Consider the following 15,530-nt stretch of genomic DNA (forward strand, 5'->3'; position numbering starts at 1 on the left):
ATTAAAGGTGTGTCTTCCTGCTTCAAGATCTGGATGGATCTACCTACTTCAAATTAAGCAAAAATCCCTCATAGGTGTGCCCTTAATCTTGGAGTTTTAGTTAATTCCAGATGTAGTCAAGTTGTTAACCAAGAAGAGCCACCACAGATTTCCCAAACAGTAAAAATAAAAGAGAAACCAGAAAAAAGAAATTCTGGAATTGAAAAGCTATTAGATACATTTTTCTATAAAAATGTGTGTATTTTGCTTTCTTGCCAGATTGCATGGATTTGTAAAGGTAATAATTGTGGAAGCATACTGCAGTTGGCCTTATGCCAAGTACTTTTCTTTAATGCTTGCTCTAATGTGTGCATATGCTGTTCTATGTGCCTGTTTCCATAAGTAGCACATGGACCTCATCAGAATTGGACCTCATCTACTTCCTGTACCATTTATCTAGCCTCTAACTTGATATCTGTTTGGCAATATGTTTGCAAAAAATGTGTAGAATGAATTATAAACAAGCTAATGAAAAGACATAGCACTCACGCCACTTTAAAATATTATTATTGTTTTGGTTTTGTTCCCATTGACTTATTTTAGTTTTTGTGCACTCAAAATTTCCACATATGCCCATAATGACATTTAAAACTCCTCTTAAAGAGTAGTGCTAAGAAGACATATCATTTGCTAAAGCAAAAATGTGTTAATGACTACAAACATTTTAATTTGTATTTTCCTATGCTAATGTCTCCCTTCATATCATCCTATTGTCAGGAACCATGAAATATGATTTGTTTAGCATCTTAGCCCTCTCTGTTGGATTACCTGGTGCATCATACACAGTTTGATACCTAACCCTAACCCTAACAAAACCCTAACCTAACCCTAAACTTAACCTTCTAACCCTAACGCTAATCCCTAAATTTAGCCTAATCCTAACCCTAATATAAGCCTAACCTAACCCTAACCCTAACCCTAACCTAACCTCTAACCCTAACCCTAACCTAACCCTAAACTTAACCTTCTAACCCTAACGCTAATCCCTAAATTTAGCCTAACCCTAACCCTAATATAAGCCTAACCTAACCCTAACCCTAACCCTAACCTAACCCCTAACCCTAACCCTAACCTAACCCTAACCCTAACCCCTAACCCTAACCCTAACCCTAACCCTAACCCTAACCTAACCCTAACCCCTAACCCTCTGGGTTTGGTTACTTGTATCATACAGTTTGGATAGGAAGAGCGATTAGGAAGATCTTGTATTTTAAACACCAGGTTTATTCATGGGTGTACCAGAAGGTGCTCAATCTGCGTCAGATTCTCACTGATTCTCTGGCTATCCACATATATACGCCACTTCCACCATATATTGTCTTTGTGGTTGTGAGTTTCCATATTTTGGTCTCACAGACTATGGCATTCATGTAAAGACCTGGATACCTCATGAATGTTCTAGTATAGTATGAAATTCTTCACCCCAGTAGCATTTAACAACATAGCAGTTCACCACCAAAACAGTGGTATGGGCTGCACTTTCTTTTCTTTTCTTTTCTTTTTTTCTTTTCTTTTTTTTTTTCAGAGCTGGGGACCGAACCCAGGGCCTTGCGCTTGCTAGGCAAACGCTCTACCACTGAGTTAAATCCCCAACCCCTGGGCTGCACTTTCATGAGCTGACAAATGGACAGCTCCTTTCAGAGAAGACTCATTTTTAAAATGACAAGAGTGTCTGTCTTACCAGCTGATCTTCAACCCATCATCCTTTTCTTCACAGCTCCTCTTTGGAACTGACTGACTTACTGCATCTTCAAACCTCACCTGCTTGGTGTGGCATTCGTACATGCTTTGAAACTCCGATGGCTGACGGGAAGTTTGGAAGTTCTGGCTTGTCCTTCCAAATTATTGACCTCTTATAAACCCAACTGTATTTTCTATATCCATTTTGTTACACAAAATCCAAAACCATACCCTTTACCCAGGTAGCTGACATTTTCTCAAAAGGGAAAAAAACTTGTCTTTTCTTGATTTCTGGACCCAAGTTTCCAGAGAAGACAGAGTTGGTTGCAAGCATTTTTTGTTTTTTTTTTTAAAGCTAGTTGGTCACACTGCCCAGTTTACTTAGCCAACCTTGTCTAAGATTTTTCTCCCATTCACAGCAGATGTGATGCAGATGTCGTATCTGTGTTCATAAGAGTTCACAAAGTAAAGCAAATCACTAGTTGTATGGTTGAGTCTGCAGTTGTTGTTCATCCAGGCAGGGCTGACAGACAAAGGAAAGGACAAGGTTGGGCACATCAGCTGGAAGGAGAGACAAGGCCTCTCTTGACTTTGTCAGATTCATAGGCCAGCATCTATGCGGGGCCTATAGGGGAACAGCTCGACTCTGACACGCCAGCAGCTCTTGCATAGTTCTATGTGATATATAAGCATGCAGACAAAGGCATGAGCCATTGGAATCACAACCTTGGTAGAAGTTTTTATTCTACCAGAATATAAAAGGGTGACTGTCATCCATGAGTTTCCCTCTTCTTAAAACAAACAAAAAACAAAAAACAAACAAACAAAACCCCCCCAAAGTGTTGAATTTATACAATAAATGTTGGTCATATTCTTCCCTCCCTAGATACTTCCTCACTTTCCTACCCATCGAACTTCACGTTCTTTTTCCTAAAAAGCAAAAACTAACAAAAATATGGACTCTAATTGGTGCTGGCCAACTACTACTAAGCATGGAGCCTGCCTGGGATATTGGCGAGGTGTGGAGCTTTCCATTTGATGCATTTATTTGTAATGTATAGACTTTATAAACAGCCTGTGGCAGTCTAGAATTAGTGCACCATGAACAAGGTGTCCCAGAGCTCATGTATAGCTTTTGTTTTGTTGTATGGGAAAATGACCCCATGAAACTGGAGCTTACATCAATCCTCCATCTATGTAAGCAACAAACTGTCTAAATCTCAAAAGACCTGTATTTCTCCTGATTGAACCAGTCAACTGGGCCTTGGTCATGCCTCAAGTGCTTCCGAGTATTGAATGGGAGTCCCGTCAATCCAGACTCATCTCTTACATCTGGCTGTCACTACCCCCAAAGCCTACAGAGTTTGAAGTCCAGATGTTACTTCTTTTTCCTTTCTGATTCACCTTCAGAACAATTTATATAGAAACAGAATTTCAATTTTATATATGATAAAATTTAAATATTACACACTGGGATTCTCGAAGGGTTAATTTTTGCCAATTCCCACACAGCTTTTGCCTTCTCAATATGCAGAAGAGGATTTTTTTCCACCAAATTTCAGGGGATATTCATGTCTATCATTATGGGGACCACAGTAGCCAGCAGGAAGACATGGTACTGGAGCAGTAGCCACCCCCAGTGACACACCTTCTCCAAAAAGGCCACGCCTCCTAATCTTCCCTAAATAGTTTATCAACTGGGAAACAAACATTTAAAAATATGAGCCTACTGGGTTTATTCTCATTCAAACTACCACAGAGAATGTCATCCAATCTGTGTGAATTGTCACCTGTGAAAGGACTGGTCACAGACTGCTGTACCAACTCAACTTGCCTCCAAGAAGTTCTAGTATAATAATCTGTCCATCTAACATTTGGCTGTGGGTCTGTTCATCTCTTTCCATTAGCTGCTGGATGGAGCCTCTCAGAGTCAGTTATGCTAGGTTCCTGTCTGCAAGCATAACAGAGTATCACTAGTAGTGTCAGGGATTGATTTTTGCCTGTGAGTTGGGTCTCAATTTGGGCCAGTCTTTGGTTGGCTATTCCCTTAGTTTCTGCTCGTTGCCCCTGCACATCTTATAGGTAAGACACATTTTGGGTCAAAGGTTTTGTGGTTGGGTTGATGTTGTTATCTCTCCATTGGAAGTCCTGCCTGGCTACAGGAAGTGTCCACTTAAGGATCCGTACCTCCCAGTGCTAGGAGTCTTAGCTAGAGTTGCCCCCTGTAAACCCCCTGCAGTTTGCCCCCACTATTCCAGGGGAGCCAGTCCTAAGATTGCCACACCCACACTGATTTCCCTTCTCTCTTCACTGCTACCCTTATATCTAATGCCGCTCCTCTCCTCTCCATCCTTCCCAGTTCCCTCCCTACATCTACCTTCAATATCTATTTTATTTTCCCTTATGAGAAAGATTCAACCATCCTTCCTTGGGCTTTCCTTGTTATTTGGCTTCTTTGGGTCTGTTGTTTATAGCATAGTTATATCCTGTACTTTATGGCTAATATCCACTTATAAGTGAGTACATAGCATGCCTGTCCTTTGGGTGTGGGTCACATCACTCAGAATATTTTCTAGTTCCATCCATTTGCCTGTAAAATTCATGATGCTTTTGTTTTTTTAATAGCTGACCAGTATTCCATTGTATAAATGAACCATGTTTTTTTTTTTTTTAAATCCATTCTTCAGTTGAGGGACATCTAGGTTGTTCCCAGTTTCTGGCTATTATGAACTTTGTTGACTAAGTGTCTTTGTGGGATGGTGGAGCATCTTTTGGTTATTTGCCCCAGAGTTGTACAGGTGGGTCTTGAGGTAGAACAATTCGTAGGAAAGAACAATACAAAGAATCAATGAAACCAAGAGCTCTTTGAGAAAACAAGAGTTCTTTGAGAAAACCAACAAGACAGAGAGACCCTTAGCCAAACTAACTAAAAGGTAGAGAGATAGTACTCAAATTAACAAAATCAAGAATGAAAATGGAGCCATAACTGTAGGGAGCAGTTCTGATGCTAAGGTCCTGTTCCCCAATTGGTTCTTAATTTGTCAGTAAAAGAAAGCCATGGGCCAATTGTTGGATGGAAGGTACAAGTTGGGCTTCTGGGTCCTGAGAGAAAAGGGGACTCAAGAAAAGAGAAGGGAACTTGCCATGCTTTGGAGAGAGAACTAAGAGCCATGTGAGATCTCAAAACCAAGTGGTCACACAGGCTGCTCCTATAGGTGGTAGTCAGGGGAGTTTAGCAATTGAAGTTTAGGGTAGGTGGGAGAGATGGAGTTAAGAAATTGGTAAGGGCATATTTTTCCAGGTAGGTAATAGTGCCCAGCAGTTATGCTAAGAAGGCAAATTGAAAAGGACAACTGTGTGTGTCTTTTATTTGAGGATTCAAGAGAAATTAGGTAGGGGCTGGTAGTGTGGTCCAATTTCCAGAACAAAGTAGACACAACACATAAGAACAGATACTGGAGAAACTCAATCATTAGGTCTGATTTCAAAAGCCTGAACTCCACAAAATTGGAAAATCTAAATGAAATGGGGGTGATTTTCTAGACAGATACCAATTACCAAAGTTAAATCAAGATTATATAAACTATCTGAATATTCCTGTAAGCCCTAGGGAAATAGAAGCAGTCTTTAAAAGTCTCCCAATTAAAAAAAAAAAAAAGCAAGCCCAGGAGGTCCAAACTTTTTTTTTTCTTTTTTCTTTTTTTCGGAGCTGGGGACCGAACCCAGGGTCTTGCGCTTGCTAGGCAAGCGCTCTACCACTGAGCTAAATCCCCAACCCCAAACGGTTTTAGCACAGAATTCTACCAGACTTTCAAAGAAGAGCTAATGCCAATTCTCCTCAAACTATCTCACAAAATAGAAACAAAGGAACTCTGCTTAACTCATTCTATGAGGCCACAGTCACCCTGATACCTAAATCACACAAAGACTCAACAAAGAGAATTTTAGACCAATTTCCTTTATGAACATTGATGCAGAAACACTCAATAAAATAATCATAAATAAAATCCAAGAACACATTCAAGATCCTCTACCATGATGAAGTAGGCTTCATCTCAGTGATGCAGGGGTGGTTCAATAGATGAAAATCTATCAGTGTAATAAAATGTCTACCATATAAACAAACTGAAAGGAAAAAACCCACATGATCATCTAATTAGATGCCAAAAGAGCCTTTGACAAAATCTAACACCTGTTCATGTTAAAAGTGTTGGAGAGATCAGGGATACAAATCCATACCTAAACATATTCAAACCAATGTATAGCAAACCAATAGCCAACAAAAAAATTAAATGAAGAGAAACTTAAAGCAATTCCACTAAAATTGGAGAAAAGACATGGCTGTCCACTCTCTCCATATCTCTTCAATATAGTACTTGAAGTTCTAGCTAGAAGAATAAGACAACTAAAGGAGATCAAGGGGATACAAATTGGAAAGGAAGAAGTCAAAGTATCACTATTTGCAGGTGATATATATATTCCCAAAAATTCTACCAGAGAACCCCTACAGCTGATAAACATCTTCAGCAAAATGGCTAGATATAAAATTAACACAAAAATGAGTAGCCTTTCTTTGTACAAACAATAAATAGGCTGAGAAAGAAGTTAAAGAGACAATACCTTTCTAAAGAGCCACAAAAAATATAAAATATCTTGGTGTAACTCTAACCAAGCAAGTGAGAGACCTGTGTGACAAGAACTTCAAGTCTCTGAAGAAAGAAACTGAGGAAGATATCAGAAGATGCAAAGACCTCCCATACTCATGGATCAGTAGGATGAACATAGTGAAAAATGGCCATCTTACCAAGAACAATTTACAGATTCAATACCAGGGCATTCATTGTTGGTCATGATTGTACAAAAAATATATTTTTCTGCGGTTGGGGATTTAGCTCAGTGGTAGAGCGCTTGCCTAGCATGCACAAGGCCCTGGGTTCGGTCCACAGCTCCGAAAAAAAGAAAAAAAATATTTTTCTTTTATTACTTAGTCTTCTCATTACTTTGACAGAATATGTGAGAAAAGCAGCTTAGTGGAGGGAAGGCTTGTTTTGGTGTACAGTTAATTGGTATAGTTCATCATCATGAGGAAGACCTGATAGATTCTAGCTTGAGCAACAAGAGTCTAAGATGTCTGGTTGCATTGTGTTTGCATTCAGAAGGCAGAGAGATACATGAGAGTTTCCAGCTTGATTTTTAATTTTTATTTAGTCCAGGACCCTCGTTTTTAAGGCAGTGGTGCTGGCATTCAGCATGTATCTTCCCTCATTTAACTCTCTGGAAATCCAGACATGCCAAGATGTATACCTGCTAGGTGATTCTTAATCCATTAGAAATGACAACAACGATCAACATCAGAATTTACCCTATTAATTTGACACCCAAACACATAATTTTTAAATCACAATCTTCCACACTTGGCCATTTAAATCCATGTTTGCCTGCAACTATGTATACTATGTACTTGCCTGGTGCCATAGAGGCTGGAAGAGGGAGTTGGATCATCTGGAATTGGAATTAACAGATGGTTGTGAGTCATTTAGGCACTGGTAATTGAACTCAAGTCCTCTGCAAGAAGAGCAACTGCTCTTAAGTGCAGAGCCATCTCCCCAGATCCATCTGGACAAATTCTTAACTGTGAGGCTTTACAAACATTTAAAAGTCATATACTTCTACTATGTAATAATACAGACTAAATACTTCACTCCAAGAGGAAGGAATGGAGGTATAGTAGAAAAAGATGGGACCAAAATAAGACCAAATCCAGCATAGACAACACTAAACCCTGCAGGTGCATGTCTAATATCTGGGTTTGTAGAATGATCACCTGGGCTCCGACAGAGTTGGGATACCATACTGTATAACTGTAGCAGCTGTGACCTCTCTCTTGGGCCAGCTCCATCCTTTATCTTAAGCATTCCTTGGCAGATATCACATGGTCTGAAATGTCCAACATTCTTGGGTCTCCATTACAACTTAATTTGACCTTCACACTCTACATATTAGCCTGCTAGGACTTTGTTACAGAATAAAACAAGAAAGTAATCTTCTTGCAACAAACCCAAAAGAGGATAGTCACAGAAACATAATTCCACCTCTAACAACAAAAATAACAGGAAACAACAATCACTACCCCTTAATATCTCTTAACATCAATGGAATCAATTCCCCAGTAAAGAGATATAGACTAACAGACTGGATATGTGAAGAGGACCCAACAGTTTGTCCACTGAGGAAACATATCTCAGTGACAAAGACAGACACTACCTCAGAGTAAAAGGCTGGGAAAAAAATCTTCATACAGTAGCCATTCTAATATCAAATAAAATCGACTTTCAACCAATAGTTATCAAAAAAGATAAGGAAGGACACTTCATATTCATCAAAGGAAAAATCCACCAAGATGAACTCTCAATCCTAAATATCTATGCTCCAAATGCAAGGGCACCTACATTCATGAAAGAAACTTTACTAAAGCACAAAGCATACATTGTACCTCACACAACACCCCACTCTCATCAATGGACAGATCATGGAAACAGAAACTAAACAGAGACATAGGGAAACTAACGAAAGTTATGAACCAAATGGATTTAACAGATATTTATAGAACATTTCATCCTAAAATAAAAGAATATAACCTCCCACCACCTCATGGTACCTTCTCCAAAACTAACCATATAATCAGTCACAAAACAGACCTTAGGCCTCAAAAGATACAAGAAGATTGAAATAATCCCATGCATCATATCAGATCACCACGTGTACATGGAAGTTGAACAACACTCTACTCAATGAAAACTTGGTCAAGGAAGAAGTAAAGAAAGAAATTAAAGACTTCTTAGAATTTAATGAAAATGAAGGCACAACATACCCAAACTTATGGGACACAACGAAAACAGTGCTAGGAGGAAAGCTCATAGCTCTGAGTGCCTCCAAAAGGAAACTGGAGAGAGCATACACTAGCAACTTGACAGCACACCTGAAAGTTCTAGAAAAAGAAGAAGCAAATTCACCCAGGAGGACTAGAAGGCAGGAAATAATCAAACTCAGAGCTGAAATCAACCAAGTAGAAACAAAAAGGACTATACAAAGAATCAGCAAAACCAGGAGCTGGTTCTTTGAGAAAATCAACAAGATAGATAAACCCTTAACCAGACTAACCAGAGGTCATGGAGCGTGTATCCAAATTAACAAAATCAGAAATGAAAAGGGAGACATAACAGAATCTGAAGAAATTAAAAAAATCATCAGATCCTACTACAAAAGCCTATATCCAACAAAACTGGAAAATCTGGAAGTAATGGCCAATTTTCTAGACAGACACCAGGTACCAAAGTTAAATCAGGATCAGATAAACCATCTAAACAGTCCCATAACTCCTAAAGAAGTAGAAGTAGTCATTAAAAGTCTCCCAACAAAAAAAACAAAAACAAAACAACAACAACAACAAAAAAAAAAAAAAAAAAAAACAGGACCAAATAGGTTTAGTACTGAATTCTCTCAGACCTTCATAGAAGACCCAATACCAATACTCTCCAAACTATTACACAAAATAGAAACAGAAGAAACACTACCCAACTTCTTCTATGAAGCCACAATTACACATACACTTACACAAAGACCCAACAAAGAAAGAGAATTTCAGACCAATCTCCTTTATGAAAATCGATTTAAAAATACTCAATAAAATTCTTGCAAACCGAATCCAAGAACACATCACAATGATCATCCATCATGATCAAGTAGGCTTCATCCCAGGGATGCAGGGATGGTTCGATATATGGAAATCCATCAAAGTAATTCACTACATAAACAAACTCAAAGAAAAACACCAAATAATCATCTCATTTGATGCTGAGAAAGCATTTGACAAAATTCAACACCCCTTCATGGTAAAGTCTTGGAAAAATCAGGAATTCAGGTCTCATACCCAAACATAGTAAAAGCCATATACAGCAAACCAGTAGTCGACATCAAACTTAATGGAGAGAAACTTGAAGCAATCCCACTAAAATCAGGGACTAGACAAGGCTGTCTACTCTCTCCTTTCCTATTCAATATAGTACTTGAATTCCTAGCCAGAGCAGTTAGACAACAAAAAGAGGTCAAAAGGATACAAATTGGAAAGGAAGAAGTCAAAATGTCACTATTTGCAGATGATATGATAGTGTACTTGTGACCCCAACAATTCCACCAGAAAATTCCTAAACCCAATAAACAACTTCAGCAAAGTGGCTGGATATAAAAACTAGCTCATACAAATCAGTAGCCTTTCTCTACTCAAAGGATAAAACAGGCTGAGAAGGAAATTAGGGAAATGACACCCTTCACAATAGTCAGAAACAATATAAATACCTCGGTGTGACTCTAACCAAGCAAGTGAAAGATTTGTATGACAAGAACTTCAAGACACTGAGGAAGGAAATTGAAGAAGACCTCAGAAGATGGAAAGATCTCCCCTGCTCATGGATTGGCAGGATTAATATAGTAAAAATGGTCATTTTGCCAAAAGCAATCTACAGATTCAATGCAATTCCCATCAAAATTCCAACTCAATTCTTCATAGAGTTGGAAAAAGCAATTTGCAAAATTCACTTGGAATAACAAAAAACCCAGGATAGCAAAAACTATTCTCAACAATAAACTGGGGGAACTACAATCCCCAAACTCAAACTGTATTACAGAGCAATAGTGATTAAAAACAAAATAAAACAAAACATAAGGTATTGGTACAGAGACAGGCTGGTATATCAAAGGAATAGAATTGAAGGCCCAAAAATGAACCCACATACCTATGGTCACTTGATCTTTGACAAAGGAGCTAAAACCATTCAGTGGGAAAAAAGACAGCATTTTCAACAAATGGTGCTGGTTCAAGTAGAGGTCAGCATGTAGAAGAATGCAAATCTATCCATTCTCATCATCTTGTACAAAGCTCAAGTGGTCCAAGAGGATCAAGGACCTCCATATAAAGCCTGATACACTGAAACTAATAGAGGAGAAAGTGGGGGAAGAGCCTTAAACAAATGGACACAGGGGAAAATTTCCTGAACAAAACACCAATGGCATGTAAGCTAAGATCAAGAGTAGACAAATGGGACCTCATAAAATTGCAAAGCTTCTGTAAGGCAATGGACACTGTCATTAGGACAAAACAACAACCAACAGATTGGGAAAAGATCTTTACCAATCCTACATCCAATAGAGTATTAATATCCAATATATACAAAGAACTCAAGAAGTTAAACTCCAGAGACTCAAATAACCCTATTAAAAATGGGGTTCAGAGCTAAACAAAGAATTCACAGCTGAGGAATGCCGAATGGCTGAGAAACACCTAGAGAAATTTTCAACATCTTTAGTCATCAGGGAAATGCAAATCAAAATAATTCTGAGATTCCACCTCACACCAGTCAGAATGGCTAAGATAAAAAACTCAGGTGACAACAGATGCTGGTGAGGATGTGGAGAAAGAGGAACACTCCTCCACTGCTGGTGGGATTATAAGCTAGTACAACCACTCTGGAAATCAGTCTGGAGGTTCTTCAGAAAATTGGACATAGTACTATCTGAGAACCCAGCTATACCACTTCTGTGCATACACCCAAAAGATGCTCCAACGTATAACAAGGACACATGCTCCACTATGTTCATAGCAGCCTTATTTATAATAGCCAGAAGCTGGAAAGAACCCAAATGTCCCTCAACAGAGGAATGGATACAGAAAATGTGGTACATTTACCCAATGGAGTACTACTCAGCTATCAAAAATAATGACTTCATGAAATTCATAGGCAAATGGATGAAACTAGAAAATATCATCCTGAGTAAGGTAACCCAACCACAAAAAAACACACATGGTATGCACTCACTGAGAAGTGGATATTAGCCCAAAAGCTCAGATTACCCAAGATACAATCCACAGACCACATGAAGCTCAAGAAGAAGGAAGACCAAAGTGGATGCTTCAGTCCTTCTTAAAAGGGGGGAACAAAAATATTCATAGGAGGAAATACAGAGACTAAGTTTGGAGCAGAGACTGAAGGAAAGACATCTTTGCTCCACCTGGTGATCCTTTCCATATACATACAGCCACCAAACCCAGACAATATTGCTGATGCCAAGAAGTGCATGCTGACAGGAGCCTGATATAGCTGTCTCCTGAGAGGCTCTGCCAGAGCCTGACAAATACAGTGTTGGATTCTCTCAGTCAACCATTGAACTGGGAATGGGGTCCCCATTGGAGGAGTTAGAGAAAGGATTGAAGAAACTGAAGGGATTTGCAACCCCGATAGGAAGAACAACAATACCAACCAACCAGAGCTGCCAGGGACTAAACCACCATTCAAAGAGTACATATGGACATATCCATGGCTCCAGTCACATTTGTAGCAGAGGATGACCTTATTGGACATCAGTGAGAGGAGAGGCCTTTGGCCCTGTGAAGGCTCAATGCCCCTGTGTAGGGGAATGCCAGGGCAGGAGATGAGAGGGAGTGGTTGGGTGGTGGGACACTCTCGCGGAGGCAGGGGGAGGAGGAAAGGGTTAGGGGTATTCCAGAGTGGGGATTGGGAAAGGGGATAATATTTGAAATGTAAGTAAAGAAAATATCCAATAAAAAAATGGAAAAAAAACTTTTGCAATAATATTCTTCAAAACAGGTGGTCACTCTCTACTCAGTAATCTTTATAATGCCAAAGGATATATCTAAAAGTCTTCAATAATTATTTCCCCTATGCTCAAGAGGTCTTCAGTCAACTGGAGAGCTCAGCATATGAAACTGTGGTCTTATTACTCACAGTCAGAAAATGTATGTTACTAGGGTTTATTTTCCTGTAACAGTTGTGGCTTCAGTTATGTTATCGTTGTGTACATACCTGTTTACATGTAAAACATTAAATATAAGCCTTACTAACATGTTGTAGTGGCACAAACACTCTCTCTTACAAATCAGTTCTGCCTGAGCTCAAGCCCAGTTGTACCTTCTCCAGTTTCTGAGGAACTTCTGCTGAAGAGAATCAGTTACAACCAGGTACCTAGTTGTAGCTCCTAGTACCTCAGAGCCTCAGAGAGATATTGCTATTAGTGAGTCACTGTGTGGTGGCCTCTCCTTCTGTCAGTCTTAGCTTGCAGAGGAGGACTGCCTTGAATTCTTTAGTGATGCTGGTCCTTACTGCTCTTCCAATGTTCTTCATGACTAGAGTGTCACTCGTATAGTATAATCTTCTGATTATTCTGATGGTCTAAATAATGTATCAATCCCAGAATGCCCTTTTCCGCAAATCTTTTAATTATTTTCTTCACTGCCTCCCAAGACAACTCTTGCATTTTAAGCTTACCCAGCAAAGGCTCTTGTTTCCTGTAAGGTTTTAAAGACACTTTACCCTGTCTGTTTGTGTCCTCGCCAGAGTGTTAAATTCTGTGTTCTTAGAGTGTCTCGACGTCAGTAAACCTATGCTTGGACGGGACTTGATGGAGCATACTTGAAATCTAATCCTCTGTGCCTTCTGCTAGAACATCCCATCTAATCTCCCCTTATCGTTTTCAGCATGCACACACAGTGAGACCCTAGTAATTGATTTGGCAGATGAGAGTGGGGGTAAGCTTCTGGGAGCAGAGACAGTTGCCTTGCAAGAGAGCTAGCTGTCTTTGTAGCACTTATTGCTTGGGGAAGTGCAAAATCAAACTGTTAATTTGGAGGGATAGGTAACCCAAGGCTGTTCCAAGCCTCTAAGAGCCTTAGTTGTTGGGGATCCAACCCTGTCTCACGTTTCAGAGTCCTGTACTTTTTATACAGCGTATGGTCTTCATATAACAGACTGTTATATGAGTGTCCAATCATTTGGGAAGTTTGGCAATCTAGGATTTGCTTCACAGCTGTGTTTGCTCTCTCACTGCAAGAGATAAAGCCTCTCTCAATGTTGCCAGAGAGGCCCTCTGGCCCTCACATTTGGGTTTTAAATGTTTGCTAACTGCCTTCATTTCCCCATTATCCCTTGTCTGGCCTCAATATTGTTCAGTAAAATGCAGCCAATTCCATTGCCTTTGTGTGCATTTGTTCACTCTCACACACCTGAACTGTTACACTTACCAGAAGAGTGGCCCCTCTCCTGATCCATCACAAACAAGTTTATTATGAAGGTCTCTACCTTGTGTCTGGAGGTGATCTGTATCACTGGGGCAAGACGTGGAGTCATCATTTCTTGCTGGTGAAGGAGTGACCTAATCCTAGTCCATCCTGCTACTTTCTGCCTGGGATCACTCTCAGTATCAACAGACAGAATCACAGTCCCGGGAGGAAGATGTCAAACTGAAGCTGGCAAAGCAAGAGCTTCCAGAGGCATAGCCCTGTGAAGTGAGAAGGAAGAAGAGTAGAGACGGTGCCTTAGTTAGGGTTTTACTACTGTGAACAGTCACCATGACCAAGGCAAGTCTCATAAAGACAACATTTAATTGGGGCTGGCTTACAGGTTCAGAAGTCTAGTTCATTGTCATCAAGGCTAGAGCATGGCAGAGTCCAGGCAGGCCTGGTGCAGGAGGAGCTGAGAGTTCTACATCTTCATCTGAAGGCTGCTAGCAGGATACTTACTTTGAGGCAGTTAGAATGAGGGTCTTAAAGCCCACACCTACAGTGACACACCTACTCCAACAAGGCCACACCTCTAAATAGATCCCTGGGCCAAATGTATTCAAACCATGAATTGAGTAGGAAGTGCTAATTCATTCAGTGGGAGCTATGGCATAAAGGCTACTGGTAGGGTGGTCCAGGTTGAGCAAATGTCTAATCCCTTAAGTACCTCTATACTTTATTATTGGCTCAAAGCTACCCAGAAAACATATGGCTTCAGGTGAAATAGTGTGGCATAGGCTAAAAGAGCTGTGGCCTGTCAACCAACCACATGTCTTAATGCTGTCTTGATGGGAAGTCCAGGTGCACACATCTATGGCCAAGAAAGCACATTAGTTACTTGTTAATACACTTGACAGTGATGGGTCAGGAGAGGATCTGGTGGACACTTCTGCAGTGTCATAGTTTAGTCATGTGAGAAAACATTGCGTGTAGGGGCAATGGCATTGGCTTGGTTTCATTGAATGATGTTGATGCCAATCAAATGGATACCAGGAAAATGAGTGCAGCCAATAAGCTGCAAACCTGTTGTGCTAGGTTGATGATTCTCAAGGATCTGTCCTCTCCTCTGCATAGCATGTGGATGCTACCTTATCTGTAAAAAGGGTCTTTTTTTTTTTTTTTTTAGATATGATTAAGGGCATTGAGATGGTCTGGTGAGCTCTATTTGTCACTATAAAAGTCCTTATTACAAAAAGGAAGAGAGATGGGGGGCAGGGGGGACAAAGGGGGTAGTAAAAGAAAGGTCTGGCAGAAATGAAGAAGCTCTAAAGAGATGACAGCAGCATTTCTAAATATGACCATCAGACTGTAGAAACAATGGACCCCAAAGACATGGGAATCCCTCCAGGAATCTCATGCAGGGAGAAGAACATGCCTGCTGAGGGGAACTTGCACTTTTAACAATTTGTCAGACCTCTTGCATTTCTGTTTCAGGTCTTGAGAGAAACTGTGAAGACAGGCAAAGATTAAAGTGCTCTGGTTCTGGGTGCTAGCCTCTGCTCTTTGTGTCTCCAGAAGGAGCGGAGCCCTGCTGATGCCAGACTTTTGGTCTACAGAAGTGCACAGAAATAAATACCTGGTATCGGTGTGTGTGTGTGTGTGTGTGTGTGTGTGTGTGTGTGTGTGTGTGTGTATGTGTGTGTGTGTGTGTATGGATTAATATATTTTCTTTTAAAAACTT

The sequence above is a fragment of the Rattus norvegicus genome, chromosome 9 (assembly GCF_021556685.1).
Source record: "Rattus norvegicus strain SHRSP/BbbUtx chromosome 9, alternate assembly SHRSP_T2T, whole genome shotgun sequence".
NCBI classification, from domain to species: domain Eukaryota; kingdom Metazoa; phylum Chordata; class Mammalia; order Rodentia; family Muridae; genus Rattus; species Rattus norvegicus.